At 38.2% G+C, this 14,522-nt stretch overlaps 1 long non-coding RNA gene across 1 annotated transcript in view; it reads left to right on the top strand.

The window, feature by feature from the left end:
* The window catches only part of LOC148126345 (uncharacterized), a 62,604-nt gene extending 49,962 nt beyond the window's left edge, over window positions 1-12,642 (top strand). Inside the window, exon 3 of the long non-coding RNA XR_015742609.1 lies at window positions 12,030-12,642. This is a non-coding gene — a long non-coding RNA (uncharacterized LOC148126345). The remainder of the gene's footprint in view (window positions 1-12,029) is intronic.
* Window positions 12,643-14,522: the final 1,880 nt, after the last annotated feature.

Genomic DNA, 14,522 nt, shown 5'->3' with positions numbered 1-14,522 from the left:
GTGGAGCTGCCCTACTACTGTACCTTTGGACAGTTGTATCCAAGCCATGCATACCCCAACACCTGCTTTGCTGGCCAATTTCTTCTGCAGCTGGCAAGACTTTCCTGAAGGCCTCTGTAGCTGATAACAAAGCTCTGGATCAATCTGGAGTTCTGTTATCAGCTGCAGATGCTTTCAGGAAAGACTTGCTGGCCACAGAAGAAGTTCTTGAAGGGCAAAAAGGAGGCTGGGGGTGACACACGCAAGTGAGGTTAGTCAGTGGATGACATCCCCCCAAAATAAGACCTGGTGCCTTTTTTGGTGGCAAAAAAATATAAGACAGGGTCTTATTTTTGGGAAAACATGTTACATAAACATTAACAACATCTATAGACTATGCAAAAGAGACAATCAACCAGCCAAAAAGGGAACAAAAAGACCCAAGCATCTCTCCACTAATAATCAGCACCCAGGTCAGCGTAGATTAACTCCAAGTGTCAGTCTTCAACAGCGCTACTGCCGAAATGAAGCCCGACACATAGTCATGTCCTCCAGATTGCGGCGAGTGATCCTTCCTGACAACCCCGGGTTGATGACAGCTGACAATGCCAAATGCAACCTCTTTTCACCCTGTCAGGTGTAACCAATGCTACCGATGAAATGAAGCTCGATACATCATCGTATCTACCAGCCAGGAGACTAATGGATCATCTGTTCGGCATGACCGGCTGCAGGGTTGCCATGTCAACTACTCAGCGTTTTACAACTATCTCAGCAAAACGCCTGTCTCTTTCTCAATGTGCCCAGCCGGGGAACATTTTGAAAGATAGTATCAGGTGGTCAGCATGTCATATGGGGGTTCGGGGTAGAGAGAGACCTGGGATAAAGGGGAGGTGTTATCTGAGAGCTTTTACACCATAGGTAGAATGCGGGTGGGTGACGGATGTTGGGTAGTTATCAGGGGCAGATGTTAGCTAATGATTGGGGGTGGAAAGGGATTATAAAAGTGCTGAGAGGCAGACTCTCTTAGTGCTGGCTTTGCTCGGACTTACCGTTTGTTGCTGCTGTTGGAGGAAGCCAAAGTAAACACACATTGCTACATCAGGACTGTGAGTAAAGTGTTTTATTGAACCAGTTTCAGCGACCTCCTGTAGGAGCTGACACCAAGATTAGCATCAGACCAACAATCAAGTAAACAATGCCCTAATTAAGAAACTGCAAAGGAAGCCCACAGTAAACAGCTCAACCGAAGAACCACCAAGATCACTTCCCCCAACACCTGACAGGACACACCCCTAGAATATAAACTGACAGCAAACCACTAGCTGGCACTGATGATGTTACCTAGTAGTGAAATGTCTGCAAGAAAAAAAGCAAGCTCAGAGAGCACCAAGGATCCCTAATATCTATAAAAGTACTTGAGGTTTTTCCATGGGAAACCAGGGATGGGATTCTACCAGTTTGCACCTATTCTCTAGAACCAGTTGTTAACATTCTAAGCAGTTCGGAGAAACGCTTATTAGAATAAATTATTGGACTAATCCTGTAAGGAAGGCAGGAAGGAAACATGCTGGTGTTGCTTACAGAAACTGCCTCTCCGTTAACCCTTATTACATTCTTGGCAGGACTAGACTTCCTGTCTCAGGAACTTCTCTGGAGTTTTTTTCCCCTCCTTTGCTGGTACTTTGCTTGTGTGGAGTGACCATTCAAAGTTACAGTGGCACTGAAAAAAAGTGACTTATGACTATTTTTCACACTTACGACTGTTGCAGCATCCCCACAGTCATGAGAGGCCAGGCGAGGAGATGTGTGCCTCGATGTAAGTGATATTGAGTTGGCCACACCCAGCTAATAACATGGCCACCAAGCCATTTCCACCCAGTCACATGACCACCAAGCCACATCTCCCACCTAAGCCTTGCCCACAGAACCGGTTGTTAAAATTTTTGAATCCCACCCCTGTGGGAAACTCATAGCTGCCGTTACAGAGCATGTATTATTAGAAAAAGACTCTTGACTTCCTATTCTCATTGTGCTGTGAGTTAGGTTGTTTGATAAAACTACTAATAAACCTGTGGGCAATTATAATCCTGCCTCCAACTTTGTATGGCCAGCTTGCATTCATTGCAATATGCTGAATGCAGCGTCTGAAGAGGAAGTTTAGGATCAGTGGTTGTCTATGGACCAGAAACATTGGCAGAGTGGGTCAAAAAAAGTAAAAATCAACCATGCAATCCAAGTCTCATGCTCTTCTTGTGAATGTTGGGCAGTAGAATCACGACTAGTATCTTTTAACAATGTTCATAATATTGTACTGCTGTTAGATCAAGATAGCTTCCCCTGTATATATTTATGTATGTGAACAAAAGTTTGCACATACACCATTATAAATTTAAAATATACCAAAAATGGATCAGTTTTATTGCTATTTTTCCATACTTTCAAATTTAGAAATAGTGAAGGGTCAATGATAAAAAAGACATATATCCTCATTTCCCACAAACCTGCTTTCAGCACAAGATTTTTCTGAACTTTGTATATTTTAATAATGAATTTTGCATCCTTTATTAATGTTTATTTTTCTTAAAACTCATTCAGGGATGATGTTCAGCTACGTTTTCTCAATCCAGAAATGATCACATTGAAAATTGGAACATTTTCTCAGTTAGTTACATCAAATGTTTGAATCTAATCCAGTAAAGTTCTTGGTTCCCGATCAGTTAGAAAATGTTACACCACTCAGAGTTTAACCAAAAAACTTTGTCACATCATCTATAAATCTCCATATAGACTGATAGTGCATAAACATGAAGGCTATCTTGATGGATATTTTTCATGTTTATACTAGTTACAGTGTTAATCAGAGAAGAGGGATGGGTAGAATACCCAGATGAATAGCTTACTAAGAATTTCATCTATTGGAAAGAAATTGTGGTTTCCTGCTATATCTGAACAAGCCAAAAATGCATATTCCTTCATATTTGGCAATAGAAACTCTCCAATATTTCCACTAATATCATAGAGTTAACACATGAAATAAAGAAGATTCCTGTTTTAGGGCATATTCTACATGAAGTGCCCTTTGGTCCATGGAGAAATATCAAGGAGTCTAGGACATGGATGCAATAAAGAATTACAACTTTATTTTCACTAACCTCTAAATGAACTTTAGCTTGCTTTGTTATTGATTTAATGGGTTAATAACAAAGTACATACACTACTATATTATGTAGCTGTTATTTTTCCTATTTTGAGAACTTCATTTGAGCATCCTATGTATTATCTATATATTTTATGTATTTAAATAAATTTTTTAGAGATGGGGTCCATAGACTCAAAACAGTCTATGTACAAAAAGTTTTCTACAGAAAAACAAAGCTCTCATGTCAAGCTCAGTTACTAGTGAGTTTATTCAAGTGATTTTTCTGGCAATAATATGGAAATGGCTTGCCAGTGTCATCTCCTGGGACTTTTTAAAAAAACCCTAGCCTTGTCTACAATCCTGGAATTCCAGACTGCCCTTTTCTTAAAACTAACAAGAACAAAGTCTACCAAGCTTCCAAGATCCACCAAGTTCAGTTAGGTCAGAGGTCTCCAAATTTGGCAACTTTAAGACTTGTGGACTTCAAGTCCACAAGTCTTAAAGTTGCCAAGTTTGGGGACCCCTGAGTTAGGTGATGATGCCTTCTGGAGATGGTGACCGGGAGCGGGGTGGGGGGGAATCATAAGGATTCTCAGACTCATTACAGTATTTTATTCTTTGTGAATCTTTTCTGGCATTTGCTATCTCTCTGTAGGGATTGAGTTGAGCCCATCAAAGCAAGGAAGCTAAATTAAAAATTTAGGTCAATGCCTGGAACACCTGGAATACACTACCTGACTCTGTTGTTACATCCTCTAACCCCCACTCCATTAACCTCAAACTAACTACTATTGACCTCACCCCATTCCTAAGTGGTCTGGTAAGGGGCGTGCATAAGTGCACCATCGTGCCTCCTTGTCCCTGGTCCCATTGTCCTCATTTGTTCGTACCCATTTCCTGTATTCTTATTCACGTTTATTCTTATATCTATTATCTTGTAAGCGACTGATACATCAAATAAATAAATGAATAAAATAAAAATAAAAAACAATATTGAACACACTGAAACAAATTAAAAGGTCTTGTAATTCAACTTAACTCTAGAATATTTGTTTAAAAATGAAGGTTAGGTTTCATGCACCAGTTGCAATCATTCTGTCTACAAATAATATGTGCAATATGACAACATTTTTTTCCAGTTGTTCCAACAATAATGAAGAGGTCACTGTGTCTTTATTTATTTACATAGAAATACATATCCTATGTTGCCGGTGCATAGGTAGCACTCAAGGCAGTGAACAATTGAAACCATCTAAGAACAATATTTTTAAAAGTACAATATAATAAATACTAAGCCAACATTCAGCAGATAAAAGACTTCCAGCTATATGAAACACATGTACCAATAAAACCAATAGTTGCCTAAACAGGAAAGGCTCTGCAGCTTCCTGACAGGTTAGAACAGATGGCAAATAGTTGCGATACAGTATATGTTAATATCATGTGTACCAGAGGTGGTATTCAGCAGGTTCTGATCAGTTCTGGAGAACTGGTAGCAGAAATTTTGAGTAGTTTGGAGAACCAGCCAATACCACCCCGACTGGCCCTGCCCCCATCTATTCTCTGCCTACCGAGTCCCAGCTGATCGGCTGGGTCTTCTTTTGTTGCTCTGCACAGGAGAATGGAGCTGGAAAGCAGGTTAGTGGGATGGGGAGGGAATGGGATTTTGCAGTACCCTTCCCCTGCCATGCCCACCAAGCCACACCACACCCACCAAGCCATGCCCACAGAGCCAGTAGTACATCACACCACTGATGTGTACTTAGATTCAAAACAAGAATAGAAGTCTATTTACAAGACAGAATCTTTTCTCTCCCCTTAATATGGTTTTCTTTTCTATTACAACTGTGGTTTTTTTTTTCATTTTTATATACTTTATCCAATCCTATTATAATGTAGTGTAATTTCAATGTCAATTTTCCTGAAGCCAGGCCATTTCTTAAAACAATGCTATGATCCACCAAGCCAAAATAAACCAGCTTGCCAAGCTAGTAAGAGCATTCTGTTAGGGAACCAAGACTGGAGTTATCAAATGCCCAACAGCACGCTGTCTTTTGTTGATGGATCACCAACTGTGTAGATAGATAGTTCTCCATCCCCAGATTTAACTTCCTGCCTTTATATTTTGCAAACGACCAGGAAATATTACGCTTGAAACTGAACTCCACAAAATTGATCTCCTTGAATTTGCAATTTACTGTTCTTTAGTAGAGACAGAAGGCAAAAGGCTCCTCGGTGTAGCATTATATCTTTTTAACCAAAGGACTAAAATAATGCCAGCCCTTCCAACAGTTCCATTTCTCTTTGCCTGATGATTAGGAAGACTAATGCTTTCTATCAAAGACTAACCTCCTTCCAAGCTTTAAATGGATACTTGTGTTAATTGCAGATGGCAACAAAATGCAGTGCCACATGCTTCAATCTGGCATCAATAGGGAAAGGAGTAAACAAGCTTGGGTAGATTTCCTTCAGAGTGGTCTTTTCCTGTCACACTCAGAATGTGAAATAGAGTCCCGAGCTATTTGACTGTTCCTCCCCACGGGACACAGGTTGAATACCTATAATTTATGACAGCACATCAACACCGGATGAGCTGCCTCTTCTTTCGGGTTGATACTAACTCATTAGCAGGGGAACATGTGACAGGCTGATTGTAGTTTCTTATCTGCATGTTAAATATTGTCAGAATAATTTACGACTGGGCAACGATGATGATAATAATCATAATGTTTTTTATAATAAGAGAGAGGAAGGGGTTCCCACTTGAGTGAACCTGCTCTGGTGCACATGGTCTGCCTACATCCACCCTCTTCCAAGAAAAAAAGAACACACACACACACACACGGAAAGAAAGAGATAAAGTCCATGAAATGAGTCCAAAGAAATCTTGTATCCCAAGGGAGGGATCATTAGGGCTTCTAAAAAAGCAAAGATCACATTCAGAAGTCAGACATAATAGCAGTATTCCAGTTTCTGAAAGGCTGCCACAAGGACCAAGGGATCAATTTACTTTTCCAAAGCACCAGAGAGCAGGACAGGAAATAATGGATAGAACTTAATCAAGGAGAGAAGCAGTGGTGGTATTCTACTGGTTCGACCCGGTTCAAGCGAACTGGTAGTAAAAAATGTTACCGTTCAGCTGAACCGGTAGTAAAAGAACCAGCTACCAGTTTGGCAGAACCGATATTTCCTTTTTTCCTCCTGATGATCAGCTGTGCTGGGATCCCCCTCGCTGTCTTACTGTTTCGTCCAGGAGGCTTCTCTGAGGCCCAGGAGGCAAAAAAACAACAATGGAGCACGGGGGAATGCTGCAAAAAAGCCACGCCCACCTAGCCACGCCCACAGAACTGATAGTAAAAATATTTGCATCCCACCCCTGGAGAGAAGCAATCTGGAATGAAGGAGAAACTTCCTAAAAGCGAGGACAATTAACCAATGGAACAGCTTGCCTTCAGGAGTCGTGGGTGCTTCATCAGTAGATGTTTCTGAGAAGAGAGTGGACAGCCATTTGTCTGGAATGGTATAAGATCTCCTACTTGAGCATGGAGATCGACTAGAAGACCTCCAAAGTCCCTTCCAGCTCTATTTTGATTGATTGATCCTTTGGAATATGATCGAGCCTTTGACTCTGAAATATTAAGTCTTTTGCGGGCTTTGTATCAAGTTGGGAATCGCTGCTCTAGAAGACCTGGGAATGATAGTGGCTATAGGGAAAGGGAAGACTCAGTGAAGGCAAGAGAGAAATTAATAGTATTTATTCCTATATTATTTGTATAGCCTGTCTTTTCAAGGTTGCCAAAGACAAGAACACACACAAAACATAAATCAAGAGCCAATACATCAAATTTAAAGATAAAAGGCATGGACAAAGTAAAATTAAAATGCGATCAGAAAAAAATATAGGCAAGAGTATTAAAATATAAACAATAGTCAGAGTATAAACAAATAATCTGACAAGCTCCAGCCTGATGACACAGAAATATATTACAGTCACCATCAATGATTAAACAAGTCAAGGCTGTAATGAGAGATTTTGACAAATCAAAGTGGCAGCCATGGGGAAGGCCTTTCAAAAACAATTAACTGGCCCTTTTTATTGTGCTGGTAAATGAATTGGAAGTTCCTGAAGCATGTTAACAAAGAGCATGATGCCAGTAGCTTCAAGTACCAGTCTTCTTGTGGCCATATTTTGTAGCTCCTAAAGTTACTGGTGGTTAGATAATGTCATCTATGCAATAAGCATGAGTCTAGGCAGACTCCAGGAAATAGTGGAGGATGAGAGGGGGCTGCTGTGCTACGGTCCTTGGGGCCATGAAAAGTTGGACATGATGTAGTAACTGAACAGCAAAACAAAGATATTGGATGCTGTTGTGGCCCCGATTCCTGAGTCTATGCTGTCAGAGGAAGAAGACCTGGAAGATGAGGAGGAGGAACTGGGAATGCCTTCCTCCCCAGTACCTTCCTCTCTGGCAATGCCTTCCTCCCTGATAATGCCTCAGGTTTCATCAGTCAACCGAAAGGAACAGGCTGAGATTAATCAGGAGGAAGGCATATCAGAGCAGCTCCTGACGGGGAGTAAAGAGGAAGAGTGTTGGCTTGATCCTAAGCAGTGTCATAGGGAGAAACGTGAGCAGCAACGTAGGAGGTGTGGGAGGGTCAGGGAGTGAGCTGAGTCATTGAGCCACACCCCACAGGGGATAAAAGTGGGTGTGTTTTCGGCTGGAACTTTGTACGGGACAAAGTTTAATCTTACTTCAGATTTTCTTTGTGAATGATTTTTATGGATTGCCTTGTAATTTTCTGTGAGTAGATTTTTATTTGTTATCAGTTCAGACTTGGCAGGCAGAGCGCATTGGAATGCCAAGGATATTATCAGTTCCAAAGAATTAACTCTGTGAAGTCCGAGCCAGCTTGCCTGCCCGTGTTTGTGTGAGTTTGTACTCTTTCATCTTTTGGGAAAGAAGAAAAGTGAGACAGAACAGGATGCTATTTAGAAACACAGAAAAAGCAATTGGGCTATCAAAGTATAACTAAAATGTGAATTACTAATGATACTTCTTCCACCATTCTATTATTTCAAAATCTGTATTTCTCATAACAGGAAAGAGCATGATGGTTATTTCATAAATCAGATCCATTCATGATGAAGCAAACAGAAGGCTTGGGTTAACTGAACCTAGATTTATTGCTTCTACTGAATTTTAGCAGAAAAGGAAGGTGTTGATATGCAGACCTCTCCCCACATATTTTGAAAATGCGCCCTGTGAGTTACCCAATTCTCCAAAGCAGCTTTGAAGAACACAAAAAGTTACACACAAAAACTTCACTTAGTTTCACTGATGGGAAAATTCCATTGGAATGAAATCAAATCTTCCTGACCAATTCCATCATGTTCACTGAGAGATCTTCCACAGTAGATATGAATGGGTGTTAATATGCATAGCTATATGGAAGGAAAAAAAATAATCAATGAACAATTTATTATATTAGTTTTATCATAACTAATGCTTTATTTCAATGCAAATGTGTTTGAATTAAATAAGATAATTGGCTTCATTGGCAAAGATAGCTTTGGGTAAGCTGTCCTTAACTAAATATTTAAAGTTGACTACAGGGCTTTAAACACTTCTTGTTAATAAGAGTTTTTCAAGCATCCATTCACATTCCTCTGGGCATAATTTATATTAGGAAACACCAGATAGCTTTCAAATGTTGTTATATCATATTGATATATTCTCACAATATATCAATATGATATTAAGGAGTAGTTTAATTTGCTTCTAATTTGTTCAAAAACAAGTGAATTGGAGTGCTAGTTGTGAAGTGGCAGAGAAAGCAATTCCCTTCCAATATTTTGGACCATTTAGTGTAAGTTATGCCATAGTCCCTCATATATTTCTGGCCAATTTGCTATTTCTGTACTAATTATATTCAACCCTTTGCTAAAAAGTTGTTGACAGTGTCACAAGAGTTGTACTCAGAAGCGTTTGGAAAAAGAAAAGAGACATGCTTTTTTTTTCCTCCATTTTTATCTAGGTTAACCTTGAATTTTGCTTAGTTCTGCTTTTACAAAATTTGGAAAGGAGCCTTGGAATCCTGTTCCATTTAAATCTCCTGGGGCTGGCTCTGAGAAAATGATAACAATGATAATTGTAAATTGCACTAGGTTTGGTACATTTATTTCTTGGTTCCCAAATTTACTTTTCATCATATTATTAATACAAGATGCGAACTTAGCCAATTGTGTTTTATTCACTAAAGCATAGCTATGTCATGGATCAACTAACGGATAAACTCTGGAGTCCTCTGAGTTTGTTGTTTGCTTGTAGATGTTTCATTACCCAGTTTAACCCCATCAGACGATGTTATCTAGTTGTGCAATGAAGCATCTGCAAGCAAACAATCAAGTTCAGAGAGCACCAAGGACTCCACAACTCAATCCTGAACTATAAGATTCTCTTGTACTGGATTTAATAAATCCCATCACATGATCAAATGCATCTTATGGCAAGGAAGTTAACCCTTAAAGTCAAAAAGGTATAGAAAGAATTCACTTAGGACAGCCATTGTAATGTTTAGGAACTTTAAACAAATTTATTTTTGATACAATACTCAGAGGTGGAGAAATGAATTATTTAAATTGTTCCCCTTCTGTTCTTTCTCCTAAAATGTCAAATATTCCACAAGTCAAGTTACTGGGCAGAAGGATAACAGAATGTGAGTTTTACGCTTTTATATTTAATTCCCTGGTAAACTACAACTAGAGTCATGAATTTACATTTGCCTCTGTAGTTACACTGATTGTTTCCATGAATCTATTAATATGGTATTAAGTTTGGAGAGCTGGAAATCTAAAATATAGCATACTGCATTGAAACAGTATTATGGACACATAGTATAAAGATTCTGCAGATTAGAAGTGAGCCATTCCTATTTCAAAGAACCCCAACCATGCCAAATTTATACTTGATTAAATGTGAGGGGGGAAATGTGAGGAGATTATATACTGTATGTAACTGGAACAGTTCTGAAGACATTTCATGAAAATCTGTAAAGGGGATGATAAGAAAATATTGCATGCTGTTTCTATTTATAAACAATATACTGTACATTTTATCATTTTGTGATAATTCCATAAATGCTGCACTAAACCATACTAAATAATACTGTGATAGGCTACATATTGTAATAGCTGTTTTAGCTGTTAATGACATAAAAGCTTTGAAAAATTATTCCCCTGTCTAAACATGGAAAATGAAGACAGACATTTAGAAATGATGAGAGAAACTTTGCACTAAATGGGCTAGAATATATGAAATTGAATATGCTTCATAGGTTTCTGTGAAACCAAAAATGATATCAAAAGCTTCAAATTTAACTCAGAAGTTACCAGTATCTAATGTGCAAAATATTTCAGTAACATGTTATTAGGTTTTTTCCCCTTCTTTCTCTTTCATCTATGTATTTATTGTTAAAATATTGAAACACAAAGAAAATAGGAAAAAGTAAATATTGAAATACAAATAAAGGGGAAAAGAGGGAAACAAAGAGAATGATTAATAAAACACTACTGCGTATACTGCAATGGCAAAATTGGCTGTACAGAATCCCTCCTAATTCATCTAAAGCAGAGTTTTCAAATTTGGCAACTTTAAGACATTAAAGCAATCTGGCTGGGGAATTCTGGGAGTTGAAATCTACATATCTTAAAGTTGCCAAGTTGCCAGAATTTTGAAGCTGACTGCTGGGTCATCTTTCAAATGTGCAATCAGCAAGGCAGGTTTCTATCTGGTCATTTCCAAACAATTAAAAAATAAGTAAACGAAGACTTTGTTACATACGTGGCGCCTTTAGAAGCTGGGAACTTCCTGCTTGATCTTGGTCAAAAAGCAGAAAAGTAACTTGTGCACAAAATGCTATGGGACCTGAAGCCAAGATGGCAGAACAAGGCAAGAGATCCTGTCATTGGAAAAATGCTCACAAGAGCATTTAATACCTATTACTACCTATTACTATTATTAGGTATTACTAATAATATCTATTACTCTTTTATAGCCAAATTGATTGGATGTAAAAAGAGGCCAGGAGATACAGAAATAAATGCAGAACACCAAAGTCACTCATGCAGCTGCAATTGCTAAGATAAAAAACATAAAATCCATTTATTTTATATTGCATCATTCCCTTCAAAAGGAGAATCTCTATAATTCCTATAAGTAATATATAATTAATATAATATAAGTAATATATAATTCCTATAAGTAGTAAATAAAAAAAAAGTCTTGAGGAACAAAGGAAAGAGAGTTCTACATTCTTGCCACCCATAAACTTTCAAAAACTCATGATAGTTGGAACAGAAAATTCAGAACATGAAGGGCTTTGGGAATTAAACACATTTCCGAGACTCACAGGGAAGAAATGGCAGACTGAAGATGGCTCTTCATAATTTCTCTCTGGACAAGGAGGGGAACTGAGTTTGCCCACAAATACTCCAGATAGCTGTTCCTTGTGATGAGATTGCAAAACAGCTGTCTCCAAAGGGTTTAGAGCTCTGGGAGATGAAGAAATAACCATTTTGCTCCAACCATGGTTGGTGCCTTTGAAAGACATTGTGTTCATATGCTTCCTTTTTCTAATCACTTTTGGAAATTACTTGTTCTCTGATTTTCAGTTACCTCTTTAAAAGCCAATGGTGTGAATTTCATTTTAAAAGTTTTATAATACATGTGTTTTTGGACTATGCAGTAAAAGGCTAGTTAGTATGTGGATTTTTGAAAATTAACAACAGATTAATCCAGAGGGATATGGAATTATAGTTTTGAATTATTTAGAAGATATTTTCTCATGGAAAAATGGAGATTGCTTTTGTTTTGTTTTTGTTTTGTATTTTGTTTTGTTTCATAATAAGGACATCTTGAGGATTGGACACTAAAGCCAGAGGATAAAGAAAATGAAGCTGAAATCCTTTGTGCAAATTTTTGAATAATTCTCAGCCAAGCTTTTGGACAGAATGGATCAAACTCTTCTAATAAAGTTGTAAAACAACAATAAGCTCTGATGGATGTCTAAGAAATTAATTTGAAGGGGATACAAATGGATCTGCTAAATAACTTATTCCCTAAAGGAGATGAACAGATATTAAATCAGGAAACTGATTTGGATAAGTCTTTTTTCTCATGTATATCCAAAAAAGCTCTGCTAAAACTTGGAAAGACATTTTTGGAAGCAACAAACCAAAGGATAAACTTTGCTTATTGATACAAAAGAACTCTGTTAAAGTCCTGGAGGATTTTTGGCTTGAAACACAGATAATTAGCAAATTATCTCTGGGACTTTTTTTTTTTTGAAGGAGTTAAAGACTTTTTTTAATTGAGAGGGGTATATAAAGTTGGCTTGCTTAATCAAGGTTAAAAGAGGGAAATAGTGTATCCAGTTATCCTTGCTGAATTTTTGCTGACAAAGATCGATTTGAAGGGAAAAGAAATATTATATTTTATTTAGAGATAGTGATAAGCTACTAAAATTATTTTTTTCTTTTGGGATAAAGGAGGAAATCACTTCTTTTTTGTTTTTTCTTTGCTGTTTCATACATACCCCGTTTTTCTTGTATTTTTCCATTTGTATTTTTTTTTAATTTATATTGTCTTTTTTCATTTAACATTATCAATAAAATTATTTGAAAAAAATGCATAATGGGATGTGTACTCTTCGCAAGCCTATTCTTAGTGACAAATATTCTGCCAGGTATTTTTCAAAGAAGCCTACCTACATGGCTTACTTTAACAGTGAAAATATACTTTCATTTACTACAGGAATATTTGGTGAAGCACTAAAATGAATAGGATAGCACTTCATCAGGATAAACTTTTCTGAAGTTTAGAAGTTCGTTCTAGTTACCAGCCTACTTAATGAAGACCCAGATTGTTGGGGGCAATATTCTGACTCTGTAAACTGCTTAGAGAGGGCTGTAAAGCACTGTGAGGCTGTATGTAAGTCTAAGTGCTATTGCTATTGCTATTCTCAACAGGATAAGATTATGAAGTAGAAAAGCGCACCAACGTGTCTACCATCCCTGTCCTATTGTTTCTTTTTCTTATATGTATCCATTTCATGTATTCATAACTATGTTTATACTTATACCTGTTATCTTATAATCACTTGACAAAATAAAAAATAAAAAAATTGCTTTATAGTGACTGTAAGATCATAGCTGAGAATGCTTTCATATTCTGGAAGCAGAACTATGCTCTCTGGTGGCCTCTCTGCTTGGTTAAGGGTATGCCCTACTTACCAGTGGTGGAATTCAAAATATTTTATTACCGTTTTTTGTGGGTGCGCATGGAACATTCTAAAATGGGCAATTTTAAGCATGAAAATGTACCTTAGCATCAGCGCTGGTGAGTAAAACAGCTGAGGCACGGCCATCTGGTCTGCCTTGCCTATCAGCTGAGCTACAAACAAAGGAAATATACGGACAGGAAAAGGTGGGGGTGGGGTGGGGCCAACTGCTAACTGGCATTCCCAGATCACTAGAACCGGTGCGAACGGGCAGCATACCACCGCTGCTACTCCCCCTCTTTAAAGCTACGTTAACGCACACAATAATGTCAGTGAATGATACCCAAGTTTGCTTTGCCCCACAGTTCTTCACAAAAGAACAATTCCTTTTAGTCTGAGCAATACATACTAGTGAAATTTTTTTAAAAAAGAGAGATTGCAAGAAAACATAAGTTGGGGGAAGGGGAAGGCTTGTTTCCAATGCCCTGAAAACAAATGAAAGGATGGGAGACAAGAGACCTCACCAACGGAAATGACATAGTCGGAGAAAAGGGCAGACCACTGGAATAACAAGCTTGCTGTCAAAACACAGCCAAAAGATCTGAGTTTACTGAGAATTACAGTATCATTATCAGTGACATGGAGGAAAAAAGATAAGAGCAGCTTAACTACTGCCTGTCAGTGTCTGTGCCTAGTTCAGCACCCAGCTTAAATAGCTCTCCGCCAGCTGCCTGTGGATACATACCCAGTATTACATGGTAATGCAAAAGTTGCAATGCCAAAAAAAAAAAAAAAAAAATCCCCTCCCTTTCTCTGAACAAAGGGACAAAAGTTGAAAGCTTCCATGAGGCAGTCATGGAGATCACAAGGCATGAAAGCAGTTGGCTTGTTATGGCTGGAGCGCCGGCTTCCCTGGCTCGTGCCGTGTAACGGAGATGGAAATTCATGGAAAAGGTCTACCTGTGTGGTCACTAAGCACTGTCAACAACTTGATGGCAGATAATAAAGAGAGATGAGATTACGTAACTGTGAGTAGGACTTAGAATAATGAAGCTTTACATTTAAGTTTTCCATTCCTTTGGGTATTCATTTTTTAATTAAATGGCTAATAGCAATAGACTTA

Source organism: Pseudonaja textilis, chromosome 3 (genome assembly GCF_049901715.1).
Source record: "Pseudonaja textilis isolate UNSWEBS1 chromosome 3, rPseTex1.2, whole genome shotgun sequence".
Lineage (NCBI taxonomy): Eukaryota > Metazoa > Chordata > Lepidosauria > Squamata > Elapidae > Pseudonaja > Pseudonaja textilis.
The sequence above is the reverse complement of the archived record's forward strand: the minus strand, read 5'-3'. Positions and strand labels throughout refer to the sequence as shown.